Source organism: Thunnus maccoyii, chromosome 16 (genome assembly GCF_910596095.1).
Source record: "Thunnus maccoyii chromosome 16, fThuMac1.1, whole genome shotgun sequence".
Taxonomy (NCBI): Eukaryota; Metazoa; Chordata; class Actinopteri; order Scombriformes; family Scombridae; genus Thunnus; species Thunnus maccoyii.
In genome coordinates, this window is record NC_056548.1 from 26,804,103 (window position 1) to 26,821,098 (window position 16,996).

Genomic DNA, 16,996 nt, shown 5'->3' on the forward strand with positions numbered 1-16,996 from the left:
AAGAGGACGTTAGCCAACAGCAGCACTGATATTCATCAAGCATGCATTCTCACTAACCACACACACACACAGACACACACACAGACACACACACAGACACACACACACACACACACACGGACACATAAGCAAAAACATAAATTCCATCAAACATGTAGGCGCACACACACTTGCACACACACATATACATTTAGTATCTTTTCATCTTCCCTATGTAACACACGTTAGATATATCTCCCCACGCATGATGCAACAAAGTGACCACTTTGGTTCTTAGATTACAATTTAATGAATTTAATCTGCATAATATGATCCAAAAGTAAATTAAGGATTTGTTTTTAGGTTATTTTCCATGTGCAGAAGAAGAAGCCAGTCTCAAAACAAGTCAAATAAAAGGAGAGTTTAAAAGTGCACCATGTTAAAAATGCATTTGTAGCTTGAGGACACATTTGCCAGGACCTGCTCTTAAGTGACATCATGGGGATAGTTTCTGTTGGACAATGTGAGGCTTCAGCCTGCAGGAGGACCCCTGGATTAAAGACATTGTGGATAGAGCTGGAGGGAATGGGTGCCCCCCGCGTTCCATCACAGGGACATTCTTCACCTTCCTGCCCTTGCTTCTAAAACTGCCCTATAGTTCTTGATATAGAATGATCAAGAGATTGTGGACTTCTTATGACTTCCTTCCTCTTTTCTCACTTTGTAATCTTTAGACCATGGCTGCCAGACATAATGCACCTTGAATCCAGGCTGTCCAGTGATCCTCCTTAAGCTGCAGGTCTCCTGTAAGTAGATGTGTGTATTAGAGTGGTGCTTAAGGATAAAGTCCATGACCTCCGCAGAGTTCAGCGCCACGCTCGGCTGCTTTGCTGCTTCATGTATATGATATGTGATGCCCATTTAAATATTTACAGGATGGTCAGCTTCTGCTCTAATTGGCAAACCAGTGTGTTTCTGTACACATACACACACACAGCGTATTGTGGGGTTGGTTTCACAGTGCCATTGTCTGGAGACTTCCTCAGCCATGAATGTTTGATTGATATATATTTTCAAAGGAAAAGCGTTTCCCTCCATAATTCAGCGGCAGGCCTGAGGATGTGAGGAGGGGTTACCGGGAGGAGAGAATAGCATCCATTTGCAAATCTCTATCATTTATGGACCTCCATGCACAAATGCCAGGTTTTGTTTCTCAAAACGCTATGTGTGTTTGCGTGTGTGTGGAGAGTATTTCAGCTTAGATAGTCTCCACATGACATGATGCTAGCTGAATGTGTGGACTGTAAAAAGCTGGCACACAGCAACTATTGTTAAATCTCTTACCGCTGCTTGTGCTAAGTTGATGTCTTGTAAGCTCCGTGCACGTTATGACAGACTCTGAGAACACAGATGTCGCTTCTCACTGCCTGGCCTGGCACTGTGCTGAAAGTAGACCATTTAAAGTGCTATTATTATTTCAGGTAGAAAACCACAGACATGAGGTTTTTAGGAGGACACATGTCTGGAAAAGTAAGTTTAAATCAGACAATATAAAATATGAAAACACTAGGCTGTCCATGAACTGTATTGTAGATTATAACCTCCGACTACTACTATGGAAATAAATATTTAAAAAATCCATTTTACTTTTTGTAAGCCAGTTGACACAAAAATTGTGTCAGATAGCTCAATAAAACTGTCTTAAATGCAAATTAATACACATTCACAGAAAAACTATAAGTTCAATGCTCCTCCGGGGGCCTGTAGAGGCCTCATGGAACCAAAGACCAAGTGACAACTTATTAGTTAAAATCAAAGGCAACCGTATGTTGTGGTCTAAGGGACTGTTCAGACTGAACGTTAAAAACAGATTTTAGAGACATTATGATTGCATGTAAAGTCAATGCAAAGATATGAACTGACATGAAGAGGCTGAGGTGAAGAAGCATCCAAGTGAGTTGAAAATGTTTCAACCACAGCAAATAAAATTGTGCTTATCCTATAACTCCACTTCACAAACACACAAAGGTAAAAAGGAAAAGCAGAGAACCTGAAGAAAATAACAACTGGAGTTCCTTGTAGGTTTTGAGTCAGTATTGCATAACACAAACACAGCATGGGTACACTACACACACACACACACACACACACACACAGTCAGTATGCTAATAGCTAGCTACAGTTAATATCTGTACAGTCAGTACTTTGACTGTTTGTGGAGGATAAACACAAACTGTACAAACACTGCAGCTGTCAAATTCATAAAACAGTTATGATTGATTTTTTGGGGCACTCTGGGGCAGCAGAACAACACTGACATATTATCACTATAAAGTTGTTATGGCTAACAGCCATATAGCCATAAGTCATCAGCAAACAGCTGCCTATTCACACATTCAGTAGGGATGGAGCAACATTAGCATTCATTTGGATTCACATTTTTGTTTAACTGATGAATGTGAGTCCAACATTCACTCTCTTTTAACTTTGTTTTGGTCTCCACCAGATCCTGAGAAAAATATTTGACTTTAACTGCTAAATGCTCGACTACGTTCACCAGCTAGTTGCTAACTTTGTCTGTTTGCTGTTTTGTGCTGGGCAGGTGGTGTACAGTGGGACTGAACCTCCAACTCTAGAGAGTTGGAGACTGTAACACCAAAATGAAGCTGAAAGAGGTTAAAACATACAAGGTCAGGGGGTCACCAACAAACTTGGAATTATCTTCTCGATATCTGCTCAGAACGGTAAAGACAGGTAGACAACAAAAAAATGACATGTTAATACATTTGTATAGTAGAAATATCTTTTTTGGCGAAAAATACAATCACTCCAAATTAAAATAAACTATTGATCACTATACTATACTGTGTTAGAGACAGTTAGAGACAACATCCTCATAAAATAGGCTCTACTATAGTCTAGACTGCCCTGCTATTAACCATCATACTGCAGACTATAAATTACCATACCACAGACTGCACTCACATTACACACTGCACTGTCAGCCACAAACCCTATGAAGGATTACTGTCATCTCATTGGACAACAACAGAAAGATGCTACAGAGACTTTGAGATCACATGTGACTGAGGTCCCAGGCCAGACTTGACCCCACATTGTCACAGTTACCCAGCATGTGCCTTAGCTGGCTGAGGCACCCGGACAGCCCAGACACATCAATCTATATCAGAGGGATTTTTAATGAGCTGCCTTATCCTATTGATGTGGAAGGTTGTGGTGCAGGCCGCTCCTCCAGGCGAGCCTGCTGTCCCTAGGGCCTGGCCGTCCAGCCAGCTCATTGTTAGGTTTCATATTCCTGCATCTACACACACATGCACACACACACACACACACACACACACACACCTCCACAGACAAGACAAGTATCCCCATAGCTCACACAGCCTGTCTGCTGCATATACATGGGGTATAGATAACAGAGATGGGGAGGGAGTGCAACGTGTGTATATGTGTGTGTGTGTGTGTGTGTGTGTGTGTGTGTACCAGGTATTCCTCATGTTGTGGGGACGTAAATCTGTTTACATAGTCATGTTGGTTAAGGTTGGGCTAAGTCTCTAGGAAATGAATGTAAGTCAATGTAATGTCCTCCAAAGTGATGGACCCACAATTATGTGTGTGTGCGTGTGTGTGTCTGATGCTCATAAGAGCATGAATACGTGTGCATGGATGTACGGGGATCCTCTTGATGATATGTCTTCACCCTTATCCACCATACACACAGATACACGTATTGATTCCCTTCCTTCCCTGCCTTTTTTTTTTTTTTTTTTTTTAATATTTGGAAGTATATTGTCCCCCATATTGTGTAAGTCTTAGAATTGGAGGCTTGTACTTACCTCAACAACAAAAATACACATGCCTTTAGTGATGGGAACACTACATATCCTGTAGAGTATATTCATTAACCGTGGGTGGTGCTCACTAGTGACACTGGTGGCCATTAAGTGAGCTGCAGTCAGCATCCTGTTGCTGGCACTCGTGCTTGTACTTGCTTGCAGAGCGAGCAGTAGCACAAGACTATTGCAGGTGATGTAATTTCCCTCACTTACACTTCTCATAATAACATAAAAGATCTCTAACATTTTGTGTGTTGTGTGTGTGTGTGTGTGTCATCTACGCTGACACACACACACACAGAGCAAACACACAGAGGCTCCTGTTGTGCTGTGGTCGCTGGCTGGTGAGAGCCGATCTGCACCACCCAATCTGCAAAAATATACGTTAATCAACCGTCTGAACTCGACCCGCAAACTGACAACTTTTTTTTTTACCAGTCGTGTTCACTAAACACCGGTAGGCTCAGTGAGCTGTGGCCAGGAGCAACAAGCTGTGGTTTTGTTATGAAATGTGTACTTATTACAACCTTTGGACTACCAACAGGAAAAGCAAAAAGGGTCAACTATGTACTGCTATCGCTCTGGAGCTTGTTTTCTGCTCCTTTGTAGAGGAAATAATGTTTTAGCTGTGTGTGCTCGGGAGTGGGCGACTTGTCATTGCAGGGGTATTTTGTTGTGAAATGTGTAGTGGTTGACAGAGGCAGCTAGCCATCTCATTAGCTAGAGAGCTAATATCTGCAGGGTGTTTCCACTTAGATAGCACCGGTTTTATTGTGGTAGATGCCTGTCATTTGTTGACGTTAGTGGGATAGAGGCAAGGCACTCGGGAGTGTTCAAAAACGTCACATCCATTGGATTTTTGTGGAAAATCTGGCCTAGAAATCACACATAGATTCACAGCTGTTCACTCATTAGCAATAAAAAACGAAAAGTGATGCAGTAAATTGCATCACAATTCTTACACGTAGAACCTTTAAGTGGCAAGTCAGTATCTCATAAATATCCAGGAATTGGTAATTACAGTAACTCTGATATGATGTGAAGCGGCATCATTCCAGTAATACAACATAACGCTGATGTCATAGCCTCCATCAGTTTCTCTTCTCAGTTTCTATAGAAATACTGTTCTCATTCTCTTTTTGATTTTTGTTATTTTACTTTGCTGTTCTTTTTATCACTGTTAATCTACTGTCAATAAAACTCAACACTTGCTGCACAGATATTTCATATTAAAAGCCTTCCAAGAGTTTAAATATCATAATCCCCCTTTTTCCTGGTAGGCTTTTAATGTGAAATGTCTGTGGGAAGTGTTGAGTTTCACTGACAGTAGCTTGACACCCATAAAAAAAAAAAAAAAAAAAAAAACGTCAGTAGAGGCATTTTCAGTGTTTTTCGTCTGGCCTTTATTTGTTTCTGCTGCACACACGCATTAATGATTATATGAATATGTGGTATATATGAGACTGTATGTGAAATTTTATAGTATTTCAGTCTTTTTTTCTGTCCTTTTGAACTTAAAGATTACAATATGTTGTTTGGAGTGATGTCATTCAGGCCTTTTCTCTGTCTGTCATTACAAAGCTGTAAGCTTTCTTTCTTTGCTTCCTTGACTACTCTCTGAAAAAAAAAAAAAAAAAAGACATTCAAAATAAAGAATGATTATCGAAATTGCTCCAAAAAACATCCTGAGAATCTTCACAGAGGTAAGATAAGCAGCACAAATGTCTCAGAGATGGAAAAGATCACCTGTCTTGATGTCAGAGAGAGGTACATTCTCTGGCAATGTTCAGCCTTTCTTTTGTGTAGTTAAGAGAGGACTCCCCCATTTCCCTTACCAGCAGTCTCTCTGGCTCTCCGGCATTCCCTGATGAATGTGAGCAGAACATCAAGAGGGCTGCCTTCCAACTGCAGGGGAGAAATAGAACCAGAGAGTGACCAAAAAGGGGGGTGGGGGGGTGGGGGGGACGACAAAGCTACCACTGCTACTGAAAGCAAGACAAAGTGGCGTGACAGTGATTGATGTCTGAGCGCTCTCCCTGATTCGCTGATTAAACCCATCAATCTATATGCAGAAGAGGTGTCTGATGCAAATAGGCCCAATCAGGCAGGACAAAATGGTTTTGTCAGGAAGTTATGGAAATAAGAGCATGCCTACCACTATAGGTAAGGCCGGGAGAACGTGGCGAGCAGGCGGGAATCTGACGCTGTGATGCTCCAAATTAGGAGATTACATGCTCGCCGCTCCCCTCCGTTTGGTCCTGCTCCAACGCCCAAATTGTTCTGCCATTCTTTCTTTTCTTCGCTTAGCGGTCAAAGCCCGGTGCCGGCGTACGCTACGCTACACAATGCAATTGCTCGGACCACTTCAGTTGCAGCTGTACGGTGGGAAAGAGGGGACATGTAAAGAATAAAACATTGTCTGCCGCTTCCAGACATTATAGCTTCCTCTGAAATTAGGTGGACATCAACAGTTATTCTTTGACAGATAGTGGAATTATTGGTCGCGTTTGACCTTTCTCGTTCAGTCACATAAGGGAAAGGCCTTGTGTTTGTCTCCAGGAGCAGATTTCTAATGTTGCACCACGGCGGTGAGAGTTCCACACCACCTGAGCAGCCTGACCTGCCAGCAGCTCATTTGAATAAAAGTAGAATAGAAGAAAAAAAAAGAAAAAAAAAAAGCACATTTGTTGTCAGGGAAATGCATTTCTCTTAAGAGCAGTGAGAAAAAAATGAATCACCTCTGAAGGCGTCAAGCCGTTAATTCCAGATGGGTTCTGTCTTTTTTTTTCTGCTTGAGTTTTTTTTTTGTATTTTCTTTTTCCACCTTCCTTCTTTTGTTGCCCTCGTCTGCAAAGCCTGACCATTTCAATATCTCAGCCTATCTAATAACAGTCATTCCTCTGTGGATTCTCTCTGTCTCATCTCACTTCCTTGGCCCCTGTGTGTGTGTGTGTGTGTGTGTGTGTGTGTGTGTGTGTGTGTGTCATGGCCTCTGTCTCTCTCTCCCTCACTTCCTCTCTATGAGAGCATGCCTCTCTCTCTCTCTCTCTCTCTCTCTCTCTCTCTCTCTTCTCCAGCCAATTGCGATCGGAATCAGTTTAATTAAGTAACAAATTCTGTTGGCATAGTAACAGCCCAGCTAATTTATCATGGGAAATAGTCTGTGAGACACACATGTTGCTTGGCAACAGCCAATGGTGGCACTAGATGCGGCGGTGACAAATTGCACAGGATGCAGATGCATGTGACGGCAGGCTGCTGCGTTTGAGTGGTGTTGGGAAAAAGGAGTGGTGACTTAGTGTGTGTGGGAGATGTGGAGAGGTGAGAAGTTGCATTCACATGCCAATCCAGGACAAACAAACAGTTCATTTTACTCTTTATGAGCAACATTCATTCCACAATACACAACTTTTAACACTTACTCTAAATTAAAGTTTAAAAAATTCCACATCCTAATCTAGCCTGCTCATTCTAACATCTCAGTTCCTCTTTTTATTACAAATAAATAAATTAAATCCATCACTTCCTGCGCACTTGGAGATTTTTTCCTTTTTTTTCTTCTTTTTTTCCCCCAGGAAAGACCTTCCAGACACACCAGCAGATGTAAAAGCTTTCATGAACTGGCTATAGGTTGACTCCCTGCTGTGTTAAAGCAATCAGTGACAGAAAAGCAGCAACACTGACATTTATTCATATGAAAATGTCACTGATTATTACTTGAAAAGTTGCTGGAAATGCGGCTCTTGAGCCTCAGTGATAACAACTCGTAGAAAAACACGTGTACATGTAGATGCAGAGTCTTTAGTGAAGTGACGGTAGTCTTCAATAAGACCACTGAGGGTTTTGTATAAACCACATTTCCCTGCGTTTTTGAGACTTGGAGGCTGCAGCCAACTCTGGGACAGTGGAATTATTCATTTTATTATCAACACTGGCTGCTCTGTTCTAGTGCTCTTATGGAACAATATTCAACAATTTATCAGATGAACTCAAGGCAACACCTGCCACTGTCCTTAGATAGGTGACGGAGTGGACTAACTCATATTATCTACTTTTGTCACTTGCTGTCAACCTTTGACTGCTATTTTACAGCAGTCAAAGGTTGACAGCAAGTGCCAAAATTGTATTCACATACTGATCCATACATTCAATTTCTGTCAAACCCTAACCCTATCCCTAACTAGGGATGTGCAGAGGGCCCAGTATTTATATTTGTATCTGTATTTGTTGAGGCAGCAAAATATTTGTATTTGTATTCGAATAAAAGTGGAAATCCTGTTTTTGTTTTTATCACGCTTTTAATTTTAGAAAATTAAAGTGTTAAAATAAGTGTTCATGAATAAACTACTTTACGGTGGAGGTCCTCACACCAAGTCTCGAGAGTCCCCCAGATCATAGATGACTGCGCTGACTACTGAGCTAAAACTTTATTCATTGCGTCATTGCAGACAGACCTCTACCTACTTATACACCCACAACACAGATCCAGCATACCGTGTAACATGTAGGGAAGAACCTCAAAAGTGATTATTGCTTTGCAATTTTCATTTATTGCCTATTTTTTACAAACTTTGTGGAAAGGAGAAGAGGAACAACAGGTTATGGAGAGTTCCTTGGGAGAACTTTGCATGTGTCAGTAGCGCAGCTTTACTTCTGGGCAACACTCCCAAATTAGGAAATGTGCGTCATGTAGCAGGTGGATGTGACTCCCCTTGTTGAGACCTGCTGATAGATGTAACAGTAGAGGAGAGGAGAGAGACTGAGATAGCGATGTAATCAACCTGCGTGCTGGTATTTGACATGTTTTTTTTTCTTCCCAAAAACAAATCATTTTTTAAATATTTGTATGAAACAAATACTCGTAAAAAACCCACTATTTGTGCGTTGCCAAATAACGTATTTGTATGCTGGCACACTCCTACCCCTAACCCTACTTATTTTTCAGTACTGTTTTTTTCTATGAATTCAGGCACTTACAGTGTACTTAACAGGCCTGTTTCTTGCTCAAACAAGTAATTAGAAGGGGCATAAATGTGTGTGTATATATATATATATATATATATATATATGTATATATATATATTTTTTTTTTGTATAACAAATTAGTAATACATTCCCTCAAATGTATCATTCTTGATATGTGCAATTCGTGCAATTCATGTCCTCAAATAGCCCACTGCATATGCTAACAATGCATACGTTTTGAGTACTCGGAGCTTTCTATTCCAGTTCTAACACTGAGAATATCTCCTGTTATCTAGGCTTTTATAAGACATGTAAATAGCATTATTGAGGACACATTGTAGGGAGGGACGGATGTTCAGTTTGATGTACTTTTTGTTTTAATGATTTAAGCCTGTTTTTTGCTGGTCACTTCTGGCTCCAAAAATCCAAGATGGCAACAGTCAAAATGCAAACTTCAGGCTTCAAAACGGGAGTCCACAAACCAATTGCTGACGTCACGGTGGCTATGTCCATTTTTTACAGTCTATGCTTTAAACGAGCTGTTTGGACTTCTGTAAGGTTGTGATGTCACAACTATATGCTCAGCATTTCCCCTACCATTGCCTTGGAGGCAGCCTGCCCCTCCAACAGGATGTCCCACCCCTTCTGAAAGATATGTATAAATATGTTTATTTATGTTATTTACCAATTTATGTGCACTCGTTTCATTTATGGTCACACTAGTTCTGCTCTCTGCATTTCAGCGAGGGTGGGACTCAGGCCCTCCACACACACGGAGCGGAGAAGAGAAGAGATGGTTGCAGAGGAAGCATTTTTATCATGACATCTTATCATGAGGTCCAACGTTCATTTTGGATATTTCATGTGATAGATATGAGCAGGGCTTCGTAGAAAAAAGGTGATGTCATGTACTGCTGTGTACCAATCAGTGTTTAGCAACATTTGAATCAGAATCTGATGACAGTTGTGTGGGTGTTTGCTTATGTTGTTTAGGCCATTGTCCATGTCATGGGTGTTTTTGTTGATTGTTGCTTATTTAGTTGTGAATACTTATAGGTATACTATGCAGGATTTGTCGATTGGTCTTTTTAAACACACAGCATTCAAAGTCGGCCCCTCCTCCCCGGCTCAACTAGCGAGAGAGAGAGAGAGAGCAGCGGTGGTCGAGCGAGCTAGAGAGCGGATGCAAAGAGCAAGCAGCACTGACAAGAACAAAGCCGTGAATCAGATAAATAAAAAGTTATTATAAGAGCTTCATCCTATCTGTTGTGGCCTCTCTGCTCTGCGTGTGTGTAGCTCAGCCCCGCTCTCCCTCAAGCAGACACACAGACCTGCAGCTCTTTATACATCCATGACACAGAGACAGAGAGCAGAGCGGAGGAGAGGAGAGAGACAGAGACAGCCATGTAACCTGGTCACTACACTACGAGTCCCAACCTCACACCTTGCACGCTGTTACTGGCTGGGGGCTACACATCCACTGCCTAAAGGTTGATGCCCAGAAGCATCCTGAACACAGCAAAATGATAAAATACAGGTAGAGGCCAGAGTCTCTGCAGGTAAATACACTGCCACACACTTCTAGTGGGTCATAAGTGATGATTGAGAGGGATTAGTTTTGTATGAGTCTATACATCGTTTTTTAGGAAAATCCTGTTTAGTATACCTTTAATGTTGTAGAGATTGAGAAATTTTTCATTTCTATTAGGAACCATTGTTCAAGGGTTTTAAATATTTTTAACTTAAGCTAAATTGACTTAATTAACTTTTCAGTTAATTACTTGTATTTTAACATAACACAGTGTTTTCACTACAAATTGATTCAGTTTCTATGTATTTGACCTTTGACCTTCCTGTCTGGTGATGTCTGGGGCAGGGTTGCGTGGATAATTGATTCTCATGATGTTTCTACTGTACCATCATCTGTAGTTTACTGCAATCACTATCTATCATTTTCATCCTTGCACCACAGTTAAAGAGCCTGAATATGAAGCCCATTTACTGTAATGTCAAGACACAAATTCAAAAAAGAAAAGTACAGCACTGACAGGACTCTAATTCCCAACAGCTCCAGTTTTTCATGACAATTGTCACAGAGAGTGTGGGGCCATTTCCATTGGCGACAAATATGTTTGGTGTAATGCATATCCTTGATATGTTGTCTCTCTTCAGTGCACAGTCCTATCATAAACCCTAGCGGACCTAACGAATGGCGCACTCACCGGACTATGTGGTTACATGATGAAAGTTATTCATCACATTTGAATTATTCTAATCAATTTGCTGTCAGGCTAACTGCTGTGGCCGTTACAGTGACGCTGCCGTCAAGCACCGTTTGGTTGCAGCTCGGCGCTGCCTGTGAAATTTATACTTTCCATAAGTACTCGTAAAACCTTCAAAGCATGACTGAGCAGGGAGAGTCACACCCACCCCAACAACGCCCCCGCCCAGACATCCTAGTCGAGACGACAGCTGCAGACAACAAAGTCACTCACAGACAAATAGACAAAATTATGTACAGAGCTCTGAAATTGCAGAAAAACAGCTTGCAAACACAATAAAGACCAGTAGGCATCATTTCTCCTTTTCCAGCACACAAATAAAGACGCTTAAGAATGAGTGGGACCGAGATCTCAATCGCAGATTACGACATGACATGAGGCTGTTCCTCACACAGGCCTTGCTCATAACAGTTTAAAGCACCCGCTACCCTGCACTACTTCCTACATTTAACAGTGAGCATAAAAGCCGCTTAAACCCAAAACAACAAGCAAGGCAAACCCACCATGAACGCTGTAATCACCCAGTGAAAATGAGGAACCACAGCTTCCAGCAGGACAGATGCAGACAGATAAAAACATGCTGTGCTTACCCTTTTCTTTTGTCATTTCAGCGTGGTTCTATTCAAATGTATAATGTAACTAAAAATACAGATTAAAAGCAGAGGAGGTGGAGGTACTTTTTCAGCGCTGAATACTGTCTGCAGGTATTCCCTTCAGGCTCCATCCAGTGTCAACAACCTCTACCAACAAGGTGTGCATGTGAGGAGCGAGTTTGTAAAATACTTGCTGCACCACTCGCGGCTGCTCATTGCTTATTGCTCTGTACACGTGGTAATAATTGAATAATTGGAGGTGACTCAGATGAGCATATTAACATTTTTATCATCTCACTGCTCTCATGTGGATTATGGTGGCTGTATAGTGAGAGAACACTGTTTAGAGAGATTTCAGTAAGGAAATCGTCCTGAAACTATTTAAGTGAGGGGGACATGAATATGATTTTAAAAAGTGAGGGGGACATGGCCCCCCATCCCCAGTGGAAATTGTGCCCTTGAGGACACCTATAAGCTGCAAGACAGTTTTAAGTTACGAAGTCACCACATAAATCCATTACAGAAATATTAATAAGTATTGACTAGGTGCTCTGCAAATGCTCGTGGTTTGTACAGTGGGGCTGCACATGAATACACAGGGATTTTAAATACATATCTTGTTCCGCCTTCTTAACAGCACTGTTATACATTTAGTGCTTAATTGTCATCTCTTCTGCACAAAGAAAATATAAATTAATATTGAACCCTGTACGGTATGAATATCCAGCAAAACATTTTTCGTAAATCATGCAAGTTAATTAAATAAGAGTCACAACCTTAACATCTTAACTATGCTCGGCTATTGTCAGACATTGAAAACAAGCAGCAGGATTTTACATTCTCTCTAACAGTAAATGGTACATGGAATGCACTCTTAAAGTACTCTTTCTAGTCTTTCGACCACTCAAAGCGCTTTTGCACTCCAAGCCACATTGACACACACATTCATATGCTGATGGCAGGGGCTGCCATGCAAGGTGCCAACCTGCATACCAGTAGGAACTAATCATTCACGCTCACAATCACACACCGATGGCACAGCCATCAGGAGCAATTTGAGGTTCAGTATCTTGCCCAAGGACACTTTGACATGCGGAGCCAAGAATCAAACCACCGATCTTCTGATTAGTGGACGACCCGCTCTACCTCCCGAGCCACAGCTACCCCCTAATAAATGATAAAATTGACAATTGACTGACATCATCCATTCACCCATTCACACACTGATGGCACGGGATGCCATACAAGGTGCCTGCTCATCAGGGGACACACTCACACACCGATGGCACAGCCTTTGGGAGCAATTTGGGGTTTAGTATCTTGCCCAAGGACACTTCAACATGTGGGCTGGATGAGCCGGGAATCTTCCGCTTAGTGGACGACCTGCTCTACCTCCTGAGCCACAGCTGCCCCTCCTAACACGAGTTTTAAAATCCACCTCTGATGCTGCCTGTCCTTCAATAAAATTGATTCTGATTCCATTATATAATTATTTTCCAACTCATTGCTGATGACAGTTATACCAAGGCCACCAGATGCCAACATACTAAAAATGACTGGGTTCAGATTTTACCCAGTTTGGGACAATATACAGTAGCACCGACACAATACTGGGTTAAAGTTACCTAGAAAGTCACTCAAGACAGAGGGTTGTTTTGACCCCTTAACATGAATGTCATATGCACATCATTTTATACAATAAACAATACTTTTGTGGCAGTTTTTAGTTAAAGCTTGCGTGTAACACTGGGTCATGGGCATCACTTGACTTGGTAGAGTTAACCCAGTGTTGTATAGGTGATATATTGACACAAACTGTGTAAAATTTTAACCCAGTGATTTTTAGTGTGAGGCATCACACAATCCTCTTGCCATAACCCAAAAGCCATTACTGTTATTGATAGATGAAGCAAGCAATGTTAAGAGTGCATGTCTGGAAAAGGCTTCTGATTGATATGGAGACTTGGCATTGACAGACTTGAACCAGGGATGTTGCAGTTTCATGGTCAGTGTCTCAAAACCCCGCCAACAAGACACCGCCTAAAAAAGCTTTCTGTCACACACAAATTTGGATTACTTTTCTCTCCTTTGTTCTTATGAAACACTGAATATATGTACCTTTTAAAATGGAAAAATCCCTTGCTTGCTCATAGTTCACATCCAGACAAGGGGTCACACAAATACTCTGGACACAATCTAGTCACAATGTTAAGAGATGAAAAGACATGGAGGGTGACCCCTGTTTAGGCCACCTTAAAAGCACTTCTGTCTCACTTAATCTCATCCCTAGAGTCTAATTTTAAAAATCACATCAAAGTAAGAAGTGTAACTGTAGTCAAAAAAGAAAAAAAAAGGATAGACAGCAGGACAGCCAGCCCTGCTTTCATCCAAAGACTAGGATGTAACAACCATCACCCCTCCTTTCCCAACTCCCCCACCCCAAAGGTGAAATAAGATTGTCACTCTGATGCGTCCGCTCACTCTTGATGAGCTTGGGAATAAATATGCAAAAAAGGGGGCTTCGTGGCGGAGAAAGAAGGGAGGGGAAAAAAAGAGGCAATCAAGGATAGCCGCGGTCCCCGGCTGGACTATAAATCTCTGTCTGTTTCAATCGCCGCCGTGGCCGAAACGGTGTAAAATTCGAGCGGGGATGTCATCAATTTCTGTTAGCTCCTCTGTCCCTTTCTGTGCCGGTCGGCGGGCAGCTGTGATGGATTGATTTTGTCACTTGTGCTCAGTTCACAGTATGTTAACATGGAAGGGCAGAGTTGGGTTATGGAGAGAGGGTTATTAGTGGCTCGCTTGTGACTGGACTTTTCTATCTCTCTCTCTCTTCTCTTCTCTCTCTTCTCGTGAAGGTCTCTCTCTCTCTCTGTCTCCCATCTCTGTCACTCTGCCTTACACTCAATATACTCGCTCTCCCATTCATCACACCTCATTCTCCTCCACATCTGCATCCACTTTATCTCTGCATACCTCCACCTATCCCCTCTTATCTCTGCCTGCCTCAGCCTATCTCAACCAACCGTCTCCACCTACTTCCAAAAACCTGTCAACCTATTTCTCTTTCTCCACCCACATTACAACCAATTCATATCAATCTATCTCCTTCTACAGTACTTATCTCTACCTATTGTCCAGCCTACCTGCACAATCCTCATCTCTTTCCCCACCTCCCTCTAGCTAAATATTCCTACTTTTATACTTTTCTTCCCAACATCACCACCGCGTCTGAGTGGTGATGCCATTATGGAAAGGCTTTAACCTGCACTTCTTCTAATGACGTCTAGGTGCTGGCTTCAAAAACTCTTTGACTGTGCTAAACTCTGTGAAAAGAAGTATTTTAAGAAACACTGAAACTTTCTGAACAGTTGTCTCAGCCTATCATAATCAACCTTAGCGGTTAATTAATCATAACATCAAACATCTGACCATGGGACAACAGTCGATGTTTGGCTAATACTGGCACATTTACAGTGATGTTGATTAATGTGCATTGTCCCCGTAAAAATAAATAAAATAAATGATTAGATTTCAGTTAAGTCAGATGTGTATGGTGTGCTTGATGAACAGTTGTCTCAGCCTATCACAGTCAAACTCATTGATTGGTGCTTGATTGCCCATTCTCAGCAGCTTCCTTCCATCTCCACTAATTGCCAAAATGGCAACTTACACCCAAATAACATATTTAAAATGTTCCTTCATAATCTGTGGCTGATGGTCCATACATTATGTCCATTAAGTCCATACTTTTCTATAGTCTATAGGTTCCACCTATCCCACACTGCGGTCCACTATGTTCCTCCATCAGTCTTTGCTTGTCTTCACTTAACAATGCTTACATCTTTTCCCATGCATCACTCCGTCAATCCTCACCAAACCTTTTCAGTACATTTTCCTACTTACCTCAGTGTTGTCTACTTAATGTATGTCCATCCCTTTGTCCACTGTTGAATTTTCTTCACCACCTACCGACTTAAATCTCTACGTACCTCCAATCAGGCCTGTTTATAAAAGTAATAGTTGACCATTTTGCTTTTTTGTGAGAAATTGCTCACTAATTTAACATATTTTATCTTGTTTGTCAAATCCACACAGAGCAGACAGAAATGTAAAAACAGCAATTTGTGGTTGTAGGGGGAGGTACGTGCTTGAACTATTTCTTGGTGAACAACGGCTGGGAGAAGTGACTGTGTACAGCATCACAGAGTCGTGTCATCTCAGTGAGGTTGCCAGGTTTGGTATCTTAGTACCTGAAACCAAACTTAAAACCTGCGCACAAGGACCGGAACTGGCAAAACTGGAAAAAGCAGGAGTTGCTGCACAGAAGTTCTGGGTGGATGAATGAACTGTTGTTCCTCAAGAAATAGTTTCAGGATGTAACTCCTCCAAAATGTTTTTACATTTCTGTTTGTGTACGGACTTAACAAATGAGTTACAGCATGTTAATTGGTGAGCTTTAGGTGGTGGAAGTGGGTCTATTTTTGAACTTTACACTACCTAGCTATTAACCCCAGGTCAGTAATCAGCATATACACATGTGATTTATGTTTATTATTTATTATTTATGCGTATTATCTTCTCATCTTACTCGTAAAATTAAAGCATACCAGTAGTTATTCATTTAGGAAATTAGCTATTGGTATATTTTGATTTGTGGTGTGTTATGGTAGTAATGGCTAATATAGCCACAATATAGCCTACAATAATGTAATGGTCAAACATAACATAACATAAGTCATGTGAGTCTTCAGGCAGTCAAGCCTCAAGGCTGACAAGTTTAGGTTGAGTTGCAAATCGGAACTCAAAAGTGATTGAAGTCCAAGTCTTAAGTCTCACCTCAGCTCTGCATCCAACCTATAGGGTTCCACTCCTCTCATCTTGGTTCACCCACCTTCATCTCTGCCTCTACTGTCATCCATCTTCCTCCTCCTATTTCCATCCATGTCCTCTGATCTTCATCTACCCACCTACTTCAGCGTCTATTTATCTATCCAATATCTACCAGTTTCTCCACATACAGTAAAATCTACATGCATCCACCCATCTCTTTACCAACCCCCTCCCTCTCGCCTTCAGTCCTCTGAAGGAGCGACGTCTGTTTTAGACAGAAAACCAAAGGAAAACTTGAAAAAACAAGAAGCGGAAGCTAATCCTTTGGGAGTTGCTAGGTGGAAATCCAGCCTTGTATAATGGCAAGACAACAGGACAAAGCACTTTCATGATGAATAAAGCTGGAAACTAACCTAGAAAGGATCATTATGTGGTGCCATTACATCTTTATCAAGGATTGGTCAACACAATTGAAGTAACGCTGCAC

General features: G+C 41.5%; 1 long non-coding RNA gene across 3 annotated transcripts; it reads right to left on the reverse strand.

Annotated features, from left to right (window-relative positions):
- Positions 1 to 270: 270 nt before the first annotated feature.
- Positions 271 to 15,947, reverse strand: LOC121880993. Of its 3 annotated transcripts, XR_006091680.1 has the most exons (4): positions 5,992 to 6,378; positions 5,672 to 5,741; positions 1,324 to 1,422; positions 271 to 783 (listed from the first exon to the last, which is right to left on the reverse strand). It is a non-coding gene; the product is annotated as an uncharacterized LOC121880993 (long non-coding RNA). The 3 variants fall into 3 exon arrangements; XR_006091678.1 differs by lacking the exons at positions 271 to 783; positions 1,324 to 1,422; positions 5,992 to 6,378 and adding exons at positions 5,233 to 5,453; positions 15,583 to 15,947 and having other exon boundaries at positions 5,583 to 5,741; XR_006091679.1 differs by lacking the exons at positions 271 to 783; positions 1,324 to 1,422 and adding an exon at positions 5,233 to 5,453 and having other exon boundaries at positions 5,583 to 5,741.
- Positions 15,948 to 16,996: the final 1,049 nt, after the last annotated feature.